The sequence below is a fragment of the Spea bombifrons genome, chromosome 5, assembly GCF_027358695.1.
Source record: "Spea bombifrons isolate aSpeBom1 chromosome 5, aSpeBom1.2.pri, whole genome shotgun sequence".
Taxonomy (NCBI): Eukaryota; Metazoa; Chordata; class Amphibia; order Anura; family Pelobatidae; genus Spea; species Spea bombifrons.
Genome location: NC_071091.1, coordinates 69,514,811 through 69,527,796, shown reverse-complemented (window position 1 = coordinate 69,527,796; position 12,986 = coordinate 69,514,811).

Sequence of the window (12,986 nt, the reverse complement as noted above, 5' to 3'; positions counted from 1 at the left end):
AGGTTCTTTGATGTTATTCAACCTCATTACTCCGACAGCTTCACATAAAAATTATTTTGTTTGAAAATATTAAAAGAATATTCCCTGGGGGAAAAAGAAAATGTTTTTCAGTGTTTTAAAATGTGAAATAGATGTCCACAACAATACTTGTCAGTATAACATTTAACCGAACAGAATTTGTTCAAATAAATGGTGACAACGCTGTCAGCTGGTGTGTGGGCTTGTTTTGGAAAGAACTGAGCGATGTTTATATAACAGATTTTAAACAGAGGAGAGTATGAGAAAATAGAACAGCCACAGTACAAAGTAATAAAGACACAGTGATTTACTGCAGCACTGGCCCACTTTCATAGAGGCGGACCATATATAATATGATGTACTAAATTTACAGAAGAAAGAAGAAAAAACAATGGCCTCAATTACTTAGCACAATTATCAACAACAAAACGCACATGTACAGTCATTTATAAAATACTAAATATGAGACGTCAAAGACACTCCTACATCCATAAGTACTCGATTGTGGCACGGCACAAACAATAATGGATATTTTGATACAGGTACATAGTACATAATGCCAACAAGATGAAAAAATCCAGAAAAAGTTAAATCGCTGATAGATTGTGGAATTGCAGATGGAATTGTAGCTATGACACCCTGGGATGCAGGGATAGGCGAAAAGTGGGGAAAGGGTTACAACAAAAGCTTAATTGTTTAGTCTTTGAGCAAGCTGATGACCAACTTGCAACATTCTAGGACATTAACCTGTTCCCAAAGTAGTTTTTACAGAACACATTAACCCTCAGGCTTCCATGCGATTTCCTAGAAAAAAAAGTCCATACAAAACTGGGTGGTAGGAGGAAGAGACATAACTTGGCTGCACACTGCCCTAGACCTTACCCCCTAGGAATAATCTCTATGACCACTGTCTACCATAATGTGTTTCAAGATATGAAGGAAAACGGTCACTTTGGAGGCTCTGCAGTTTAGGCACAGAGCTTCACAGTGTGTATGGGCTGGTTACAAGTGAGATCTCTGATCTCCCCAGCTGGCTCAAGGAGCATTGGCGGCCCGCAAGCATGAAGGCCCAGTTATGTGGCAGAGGCCTAGGCGAAGAATATACCACTGGTTAGGAGAGGAACTACTTCTCCAAAAAGACATTGAGATTATTTTCCCCGAAGAAATCTAGTGATGTCTCCTCTGCACGATGCACTATGTATCTGTTTCTCCAGACTCCTAGCATTCATGAATATTCTTAGGAAAGGCCTCCCTGAATGACCTTCCGTGCCGTGTCCTTGTTTCTATTTGTCAGACTGCTTGATGCAAAATTATTCCATCTGCTGTATACTGTCTTTCCCCAGGTGAAAAGCAAGAAAAGGTTGCACCTGGGGTTCTCTGTTGAGTCCCACACGTAGCCGCACAAAGGAGGATCTCAGCAAAGTTGGTATATAGGACACTCCTTTGCCTCAAATGTACATGACTATGTACTTTACTCAACTTTGAAGCCCTATATGAAGTAGAAAACACTTCTGATGATGGTTCAACTGACTGTAGCCTATAGGGCCACACCTGGGCCATGTACTCCAGCACTGGAAGAATCTTGTTGCGTAGAACCCCAAGTATTTCGGTAAAATCTGTAGCTATGAAGAAGTGCAGCATGTCAGAAGGTTCCAATGCCTGAAAAGCATGGTCTCTTACTTCCCTCAGTTGACCTTTGCACCTTAATCTATAGTTAAATGCCATATGGCGATGCATAATTCATAAAAGTCAAACTGGCCTTCCAACCTTTTGATACAACTTCTTGAGATGTGATTTGAGAATTGTGTTTGCCTTAGTTAATTAAATAATAGGACATAGGCAGGAGTGTCTTTAATAATAATGGGGCTCTTGACATACCTCCCCTTGTGCCCACTCAACCTAGTCATACATTAAATGACCAAAAGTATATGGACAATCACATCTACATGAGCTTGTTGGACATCCCATTCCAAAACCATGGGCATTAATATGACGTTTATGGAGAGCCCCCTTCACACCCTTTGCAGCTATAACAGCCTTCACTCTTTTAGGAAGGTTTTCCACAAGATTTTGGAGTATGTGTATGACAATGTGTGCACATTCACCCAATAGAGAATTTGTAAGGTCAGGCACTGAGGTTGGAAGAGCCTGGCTCGCAATCACCATTCCGATACATCCCAAAAGTGGTCAATGGGGTTAAGGTCGGGGCTCTGCGCAGGCCTCTCAAGTTCCTCCGCACTAAACTTGTCACATTATTTCTTTATGGACCTGCTTTATGTTACCATTAACATTAGCCTTCACTGGAACTAAGGGGCCTAGCCCAAAACCTGAAAAACAGCCCCAGACCATTATCCCTTCTCCACCAAACTTTATAGTAGGCACTATGCATTCTGATAGGTAGCGTTCTCTTGGCATCTGCCAAACCCAGATTTGTCCACTCCGGAGAGCGGTCACAACCGCCACTGCAAGAGATTTTGCCACTTGCAAGATGGCAGTGCGTCCTTTAAAAAAATAAGTTTCCAAGAGGGTCTCTCCAGACATGTTGAATACAGGTACTGCATTTAACCATGCAAGTATGGAGCCCAGCTTTCTAATCACAATGTGATTAGTAAAATATTAAAAAAATTATAAAAAATGAAATGGAAATATGGAAAAAATAAAAATAGCTAAAAAAAATAAAAAATGTGGTAACATTTAAAAATAATTATGCAGGGGAACCATCCAGTCTAGCAAAATGTAAAAAAAAGTCCAAAAATAATGAAATAAATAAAATTTTAAAATAAAGTTTATTATTATGTGCAAGTGCTACAATTAGCGCTGACGTCAGTGTGCAGTCCTGGCCGCGTCCCACAAGGGAAGGCTCCGGGTAGCCGGAGCCGAGAAGTTTCCAGGTGTGCCAAAAACGTGCAAAAAAAAAGCAATAAAACATAAAAACATTGCAATGAGTAAAAAAGTTTTCAAATAAAATTTAGATAAATTAGATGATATGGTATCTGAACAATAAATAACGTGTGGGAACACGAAAAGGGTGAGAAGAAAATTACAGCTAAACACTAGCACCGCAAAAATGTTAAAACAAACAGCCTTGGTCACAAAAAAAACAACCTGGCCCTTAAGGGGTTAAAATCACCTAGCCCTTCAGTATGACCCATTCCACTCTAAATGTTTTCTATGGAGATGTGCTTAAAAGTATACACCTGTTCGCAATATGTGTGGCTGAAACACCTAAACTCAATAATTGGGAGGGATGTCCAGGTACTTTTGGTCAAATGGTGTACCTGCTGAAGCGCAATGGAGATTGGCTAATTCCTCCTCTGTGCATCACAATGCTTTGGGATATGATATCAGCAGGTGGTGCACAGGCGTTGAAGACCCTGGTGGCCATTGGGGGACACAAATGACAGATGATAAGGGCCCTTAGTTTAAGCCTGGGCCCAGGACAGCTTCACATTTTGTCCTGTGTTCAGGACGACGACATCATTCCTTTAAACTCATGCTCATAAAACATGCACAATGCAGGGCAGCAAATATTTGAATGCTGAGTTACAGGACACATTTTTCATAGACATCCCTAACAAAGGTAAACGTCGCCCACCTGCTAGGTTTTAAGCAAACTACTGTATATAATACGGTATATAATAAAAAGTAGAATCCTTAGTATTGTGTCCTATAAAACAGTGGGCCCTAACACCATCCTTTGAGGGCCACAAATAAGGATAGTTCTCTTCATATTACAGGTAATTGTGTAGTCCTTAAGGAAGTGTCTGGTTGTGTAAAGAAAATGTTTTTCAAATAGTTAAATTTATACTAGCGAAAGCGAAAGGAGAATTTGGATATTGAAATTCCAGAACTGCTGGAAGACAGCTTGTCCCAGGTGATAACAAGTTCTCCTACAGGCTTGTTAAAAGGCTTTTTAATTTATAAATCCACTTTTCACACAAACGTGCATTTGTCAAAGAAATTGATTCCGACCTAAAATATCTAATTTTTAAATATAACTATTGCGTCTAAAGAATATGTTTAATTTCCAAGAAAAAAGAAATTCTGCAATAATATTAAACTTACTGCAAAAAATACTATACAAATGATCCCTATATATATATTATATATATATGTAACACTATAAATGTGTGCCTTCAGGGCCACACACCTGTTTTTCATATGCATCAGAGGATTGGTAGACAGAATCGTTTAATATTAATTAACATGAATGATTAATGGAGCAAACGCAACAATGCTTTAGGAAAGTCACAGTGTCTAAGTGAATTGCGTGTATACGTTCTCTTTAACTCAGCAAAATTTAGACACTTTTATATCAAGGAATTTGTGCCTGAAATTGTTTTTTTTTAGTCTCTTTTTCTGGTAACAAGGCTTAATTACTAGCCCCTGATGGAAGAAATGACTCTCCCTCTACTTGCATAAAACATTTATGACACACAGAGAAAGAGACCTGGGGAAGAATATAACTATGGAGATAAAATAAGTGACGGGCAGAGAATAATTCTTGGAAACAATATTTGATTTTTGGTTTTGGTTTGCAGTTTTTTAAAGCCATGGATGATTTTTTTAGTTAAAATATTTTTATTTTTTTTTGCAAATGTTTTGTTAGTGGATATTTTACGACATCATGGGTGTTACTTCTAGACTGCGCTGGATTCGAAACCGACTGTGGCGAACAAAACGCAGGCACATCAACCGTAAGCAATTTTTATTTCTATATAAAAGGTTGCCGAGATCAATTGGTTGAAACGATGTATTTCTTTGGAGCATAGTTTGTTTCGAATTATGGTACTGCTGAGTATACAGTATACGCAGAACTAAAATTAACCCTTTAGAGCCATTCAGTGGCTGATGATTAGAAAAGAAAATATGTTATACCGAGGCTTCTACCAAAATATATATTTATAAACTACCGGCTTAGAAATATAATCATGGTTGAATTCTATATCTGTATAGCCTGAGCGTGACTATAAACCCCATAAAACTGTATATTCTTTGGGGTGATTTATTCACAATATCATTTTATATGCTTTTCTAGTTATACATCATGTGGATGCACATTAGCAAATGTTATGTGAGTCTCTTATGTTTTAAGTACATGGTAACATGGTACAGCTGCCAGCAGTCCCTAATTTCTCAGGGCAGTCCCAAGTTCAATTAATAGTGACTCCAATCCACTGTGAGAACAGTTTGGTTATGCCAGGGTTGGCAAACTTAACCATGAATCCAGCATATTTTTGATTTAAAATTTGAATCGTCCATTAGTGTTCTACCATTTTAATTAAGTTGTCTTCACTGAAGCAGAGATCTGTTTAAAAAAAAATGCTTCCCTCATTAGGACCTCACTTACCCATAATCTGGGTGACATAAATTAAAGCCATATTATTCTGGGTCTAGTTGCGTAGGATGCCAGAAACTCTAGGACAGGTCTTGGTATCATGCGGGTCAATAGAGAACAATTTTTGTCAGTACCCTTACTTTCATTGGTATGAAAAAAACTGGGTGTATTAAACAGGAAATGTAATATTTATGTAAAATCAAAATGCTTCCATAATCAAACTTGTGTCGATTTAATCCATAGCCCTCGTGTTATGTGAAAACAATATGGTAATGGATACCTGTGGTCTGCAAAGTAGAATTCTTGTCAAAGCTCATTAATAATTTCAGAAGCAAGGCTTCTAGAACAGTTTTTCATTTCAAACTCTACGCTGTAACTCTCTTAACACGATTATCTTTGTCTGCAGGTCCTTATCGCCTTGAAACTAGTTCTGCTTTACCAGGACACCTACTTCATGTTTAAATCACCTTGATTACAAGCAAAATATGTAATCTCAGTTATTGCCTAAATTATTAACTGCCCGCTATTCCAAAAATCTGTATAGGGCAAAATTAACAGTGATATATGTGAGAGCTATATATACATTTGTTAAGCTTGTGATGTCATGTGACTTAATATGTCATGGGTATATGGATTTTATTTTTATTATTTTAGTGACTTTGGAAGTTCTGCTATGACTTTTTCAGTTTCAATTTGTGTACGGCTTTGTAAATTATCCTCCCCAGACGGAAAGCCGGTGTGATTTCAGATGCTAACTCAATCACCAAGGAAATTTAAAAGTTTACGCTTTTTTGGACCTTCGTTAGATTTGCTTCCGCACAATGTATAGTTAAGTCAACAAGATCAGTAAATCTCCCCCACTAGGCGTTTAGCAGGGCCAGCTCAGTCCAATAATTCTAATCTGCAATTTCGGCGCAGGAAGCAAATTTCACGCAAGTAGAATGAAGCACCTTATTAAACAAATAAAGAAACATTTCTGATGACCATTTCCTTTTCCTGGGAGCAGCTATTTAAATTACTTGCTAATCTTTAATTTAATGAGGTATAAAATGATGCACCAGGAAGAACACAAATTCTGAAATACACGATTAGATTAAAATTAAAATATTAGACTGACTCCGTACTTCTATTGGCACCATATTTAATAGAGGATAACACGATCAACATGCCATTTAATTTTCTACATTAACTGTAGCGAGTAGTCTTGGTTTTTTATGAGCAATTAACACTTGGTTCATCTATGGTAAACGCAAAACCCTAACTCTTGTTCATCCTTGTATAAACCATGTGAGGCTCCGAACATGCTTGCATAATTAGAGAATTTATGCAGATTTTTAATGGTTTCGTTTTCATGTGCTCATAATACCCTGTGAACGGTTTTTAAGGTGGCCGAGCGATGAATCTTGCATTTATTGTCAATGATGGCAGAATCATACTGTGCTACTCTTAATAAGGGGTTCCAAAGTGGACCTCCTGGAGGCCAACCAAAAAACCCTCCAAAAACTCATTTTATTTTTCTTCTGTCATTCCCACGGGAGAGCCATGTTCCCAGGCTCACAACCCTGCTATGGAAGGATGGGGGGAGCCTTTTTTCTGCCCCTTGTTAGGTCGTTTTGAGACCATGCATCTACCTGGGAACAGTTTGAAAGGATCTCTATTTCAACCTGGGCAGGCTGTGCAGTCATCCTGTGCGGTGTTACATGTACCAGTGGCTAGCAGGGAGACATGGACATCCTATTCAGGCTTGTGTTGATAGGTTACATAGGTTATGGGACACACCAGGTGAGGTGTTGATGTAATGATTTCCCTAACACAATCCCAATTTTAAATAATCTACAACCATAATATTTGTTTACCTCTTCATAGAAGGCAATTAAATTAGTCTCACATGATCTGTCCTCCTTAAACCCTTGTTGACTCTTACTAATGATGAACATCCATGGGGGGATCTGCGGGGGCGAGAAAGACAGCTTTATGCCTCTAATTTCAAGGAGGAGGCAAGGTCGCGTATTGTTGCGTTGAGTGATCTTGCGGTACTACCGGTAGTGCAGCAGCTGACACTGCATGCAAGGTGCACTAAGGACAGGCTGATGCTTCACAAAGTAAGATAGATGTTAGTGTGTGTCTGGGTATATTACTGTGTCTGCTGGCCATTTGAACACTCCTCCCTCTGACCAGGGATCATCTCTACCCAGGAACCTATCCAACTTCCCCTTGACTGGATGGGAGCTCATTTGGTTAAAAAAAAAAAAAAAAAAGTCTACACACCCCTGCTAAAATGTCAAGTTCTTGTGATTTTAAAGAATGAGACAAAGATAAATCATGTCATAACGTTTTCTGCCTTTAATGTGACCTATAACGTGAACAATTCAATTGCAAAACAACTGAAATCTTTGATGGGGGGGGCTCACAATGACCTGGTTGCATAACCGTGCACACCCTTAAACTAATACTTTGTTGAAGCACCTTTTGATTTTATTACATCAATCAGTCTTTTTGGGTAGGAGTCTATTAGTATGGCACATTTTGAAGTGGCAATATATGCCCACTCTTCTTTGCAAAAGCGCTCCAAATCTGTCAGATTGCGAGGACATCTCCTGTGGCTGGGCCATTCCAAAATGTTAATTTTCTTCTGGTGAAGCCATGCTTTTGTGGATTTGGATGTGTGTCGTTGTCATGCTGAAAGGTGAACTTGTGCCAGAATTGTCTGTCTGGTGTTTAGAAATGTCCATTATTCCCTCCACCCTGACTATGGCAGCCCACCCCAAGCATCAGGCAGAACTCATGTTGGGGTGAAAAACAAAGAACACTTTATTGTGAAAACACACAGCCTTATATCCAAACTCAGATTAGGACATCATCACAAACAATACCCCACCCGGACAGCCCGGCGCCACAATCAGGCCTCCAAGCACAGCAATGCCCATATAACCTAAATTGTTGTTTTTGGGGTGATCTCAAGGTGCTCCATCTCCCAACCACCCTTCATCTGAGCCCCACCACCAGTGGTATATTTGTGCAAAAGCATGCTCTGGTGGGGCCAGGGGCATCTGAGATATTTAGGGTTCAAAGTCCTCTGCAGCCCTGGTTCAGTGAGAGCCAGTATTTGCTAGAAATTCCTGCAGTTCCTTTATGTTCCAGTTCTTGGTAGTGTCTCTGTTGTGCAATATTGTCTCCACTTGATGATGACTTTCTTCACTATGTTCCATGGTATATCTAAAGCTTTGGAAATTCTTTTGTACCCTTCTCCCGACTGATATCTTTCAACAATGATATCCCTCTGATGCTTTGGAAGCTCTCTGCGGACCATGGCTTTTGCTCTGAGGTGCAACTAAGCAAATGTCGGGTAAATCCTACTAGAACAGCTGAACTTTATTTGTGATTAGTCAGTCACTTTAAATGATAGCAGGTGTGTAATGACCATACCTGGGAACTCTCCGGGTTTGACCCAGAGATTGCCGTGTGAAGCACCGCTTCTCCGCTTGACACGCCCCACTTTAAATTTTTTCCCTTTAAATAGGGGTGTTTCACGTTGCCGTCATTGGGAACTCCCACCGATGTCATGGGACCCCGCCCCCTGATGTCAGTGGCCCGTCCTGGCCGCGTCCCGCAAGGGAAAGATCTGGTTAGCCGGAGCCCAGAAATTCACAGGTATGGTAATGTTTTAACATGAGTTTGAATGTGATTGGTTCATTCTGAACACAGCCCCAGTTGCACACTTATGCAACCAGGTTATTGTGAGGGGTTTTTTTTGTTTTTTTTTTTACCCCTCAAAGATTTCAGCTTGTTTGGCAATTGATTTATTCACATTATAGGTCACATTAACGATGGAAAAAGTTTTGACACTATTTATTTTTGTCTCATTCTTTAAAATCACAATAACCTGGCATCTTAACAGGGGTGTGTAGACTTTTTATATCCACTGTATTGATGTATCAGATATGCTGACTGTCTGTGCTTGTGTGCCTGTTGGTGTCAGTGTGACTGAATGTGTTTTTGTTTGCATAAGTGTCTACAGTTTATATGTGCGTATGTGTTGGTGTAAGTCTCTAGGGTCCTGGGTATGTTGGTGTATGAGTATGGGTGCATGTGTTTTTGTGCCCCTCCCGAGGTCAGGCTCTGGATCCACCACTGCTCACAACTCATGTCGGTTTTTAGTTCTGTAACTACCTGGCTAAAGATTTTTGGCCCTTCTTGAACATTTGTACCTCTTCTGCTTTACACTAGTCTTCTGGCAACATTTAAGATCAAAAGCATTGGTCTAGTTATGTAAGTTCTTGAACTATCCAGAGAAGTATACCATCTGGTCCTGCGGCTATTTTAAATGTATTTAGCAGTTTTATATCCTTGTTTTGTGTCAGCCAGCCACGTGATTCCTGCAAGCATTTTGTAATTTGTATACCTTGAATTAAAACTTCTGCCTTCTCCTTATTTTCAATAACCGACTTGCCAATTTCAGACTTGAATGTGCCGGCAGTTTACTTCCATATTTTTATTTTTTTGTCATTGTGCATTTAAAATAAATTGGGAGTTTGTCTTTTTTCTTGAAGTCTCTCATTATCTACTTTAGCCATTCTAATTGCCCTTCTGTAAATTTTGTTAGCATTTTGTATGCTGTTGATCTTTGATTTTATATACTTTAAATGCCTTTTTTGTCTTAATTTTAGACTGTTCTACAAAGCCACGTGGCTTTAATTTGTTAAATGCTTATCATTAGCCTGTTTTAAGCCTTTGTGACCCCAGAAAAAGTAAAAAAAATGTATTAACTATCACCATCCCAGAAAGTGCGAGATGACTACTCCTATAGCAGGTAAACGAATGAACGAAACATTGGGCAGTTTTTGCATTTCAATCTTCGTTTGTTTCATCGGAACCCTCCTTGTTGTAGATTCATACGAATGCACAAGAGAGACAATTTTCGTTCAAAACATGTTCATACGAATCATAATGCACAAGTTTAATTACATGATCTACAAAAAAATAACAAGCCATGTTTTGGAACTGCCTTCTGCCTTTCGAGATTTATTATTTTGCCTCTTGATACGCTAGGTTACGGAGTCAGTACGGATGGTTCTATGTTCTCATTTATGTCCATAAAGATATTGTATACAAAATATGGATGTTACTGTGGGCTTATTTTATTAATGGGGTCTATCTCCTTTTCTGTGATTTGCAGATTAATATATTTCTATTTTACACTTTTTGCATTGCTATGCAGACCACAATTAAAGGGGCAGTCATGCACAATTCTTCTTCCCTTTTTTCCCCCAGTAACTTTCCTATGTTGTTTTTCTAACATTTTAGTAAAATGTTTTTTTTTTAATCCTTTTTATACACTTGCCAAAACTTAAAAGAATAAATGGAATTCTTTTGGGAATCATTTTGTTTTCTATTTCATGCATAATCCTAAAAACTAACAAAACAAGTCAAAGGTCATATTTGAAGGCTGGATTTTCCCAGAAATGTGTTTCTTTAAACTCCATGGTGATTTGGGAAAGCCCCACATCATGAATATAAGAGATATCCTTGTTTGTATAATATTTGTACTTTTGGGTACAATGTGTTTTATGGGATTTGTGATTTTATACAACATAATAAGTATATAGTGGGAGGCATGTACTGTAAGAATAATTAAAGTTCTGTTTAATAATTCTCATACAAGGAGGTCCGTGTCTAGACTCTCACCTTTACATTTTGGGTAGGCCCCAAGAGCTCCCCAAACGGTTAAGTACAAAACAAACTTGATTTCTGTGTGTGTAAATAAGTGTTGCCTTTCATTTCAGTAATGAGGTGTCCAAACAAACTTCTTGCCCCTTTTTATACGTTTCTAAACAAAGTTCAAGGTGGAGTTCTTCTTGTGGTGGTTATCACATCAACCACAGATTCCGTTCTCAGGCACTGTTTTGTGGTTTTCTTGAAAGCAGAAGTAAACCCTTCTGCCAGTTAGTCTTGTAAATAAAAATGAAGGATCATGTTAGAGTGACCTCTAATTTATTTCTTCGCAAAATCCAGTTTACTTTTCTTCAACATCAAATCAGTGATGTCTTCAGGAATTGCATTTTAATAGTGCACAAGTGACCACATACAAAAATGGAGGAATTTTAACCTGATATGGACACAGATGGGGTGTCACTTGGTTCATTAATTCAACCACAAGTGTTGAAAAGCCTCGTCCCAGCTCCTCTGCATATACAGAGATGTAGCGCTCCAGGCAAGGTGGTAGCCATAGTGTTTCTAATACTTCCTATACACTGTACTTCTGCATCTTAACGCCCTCTTGATTACAACCATCTCTTCTCTCTGATGTCTTATAACTCTCATGTGTTTCCCTTTTTTCCCCTTAACTAAACTATAACTGATAAAAGAAAATACCATATGAACAATTTAAAAATGTATATTCTGACAAAATATAATTGGACCTTACAGAGGTTAACTCGTTTAATACTGTTGTCTTTTAATTTTTCTCACTTCCTTACTTTTTACTATTCACCCTTTCTTCCTTTTTAACCCCCTCAATTTTTGGGTTCCTAATAATAATGCCATCAATCCCACTGCAATCTGCACAGCATTGGACATCCTTCTGGTACTCATGACGGATTATAGGTGGGTCCATTGTAAAAAAAAAAAAAAAAAAAAAAAAAAAAAAAAAAAATAAAAATGGAAGGAACCCCCCCCCCTCAAGAAAGACAAGCCCAGGATATTAAGAGTAAGGGCTGCACGACTGGGCCTGTATTAACAATAAGCATGCTGGATAGGATTTAGGGGTCATCTAGGGGACACCCTATGGAGTTAGTTCCTTGTCCTGTGGGGTGGGGTTTTGGAGTGTCTATTTAGGGGACCCTCTTTTCCCGCCTCTGGTCAGATACTATCTACCAGCGTTATATAGCAGTGATCTGTTATAAAGCTGTGAATCCCCACCCTCCCTCCCCGATTAATTCACCTTTCTTTGTCTGACCGTGGTTTATGGCTGAATTTTAGAGATAGGTATGGGATGTTTACAATTGGCTGTTATGCCAATATTTATGTTTCCTTTACATTTCTCCACGGGTTCAGTCCCTGGGAGAATTTTGGAAAGTTAGGGTGTTCCGACCCAGCGGTTCCCGTTGGTATTTGGCGGGATATCCCTACAAAATGTTATTTTACAAGGGTTATGGTTTTATATGTTAATCAATGTATACCTATCTCACATTTCTTAAAATTATTTCTTGCACTTTTGTTACAGTAATAAAGCGCTGTGGCCTTACACTTTCCAACGACCTCATGTCTCCTGTGTTTTTATTGATGTATTTCGCTGCATGTTAATATATAGTGCCCGAGTCAAGAAACCAAAAACACTATCCATTAACTTCAAAGTAAAAGCATACTGTGGGTGCAGTTTGTTACAGGCTCCTGATACTTCGTCCTTTTCTTTACTAAAGGTGCATATTGGCGGCATAAGTACAATGAAACCAGATCATCTGGCAGAAGCAGTGAGCAGTCAGACCCTGTTCCTGCAACAAGATATCCCAGCTTTCCCTAGCTGCACTATTATTACTAGCTGCATTATTATAAGGCCTCTAAGGAAAATGAGTGAAGGCTGAAAAAACAGATTTTGCACAATCCTAGAGAATCTGTGGTAGATGACTCGTAT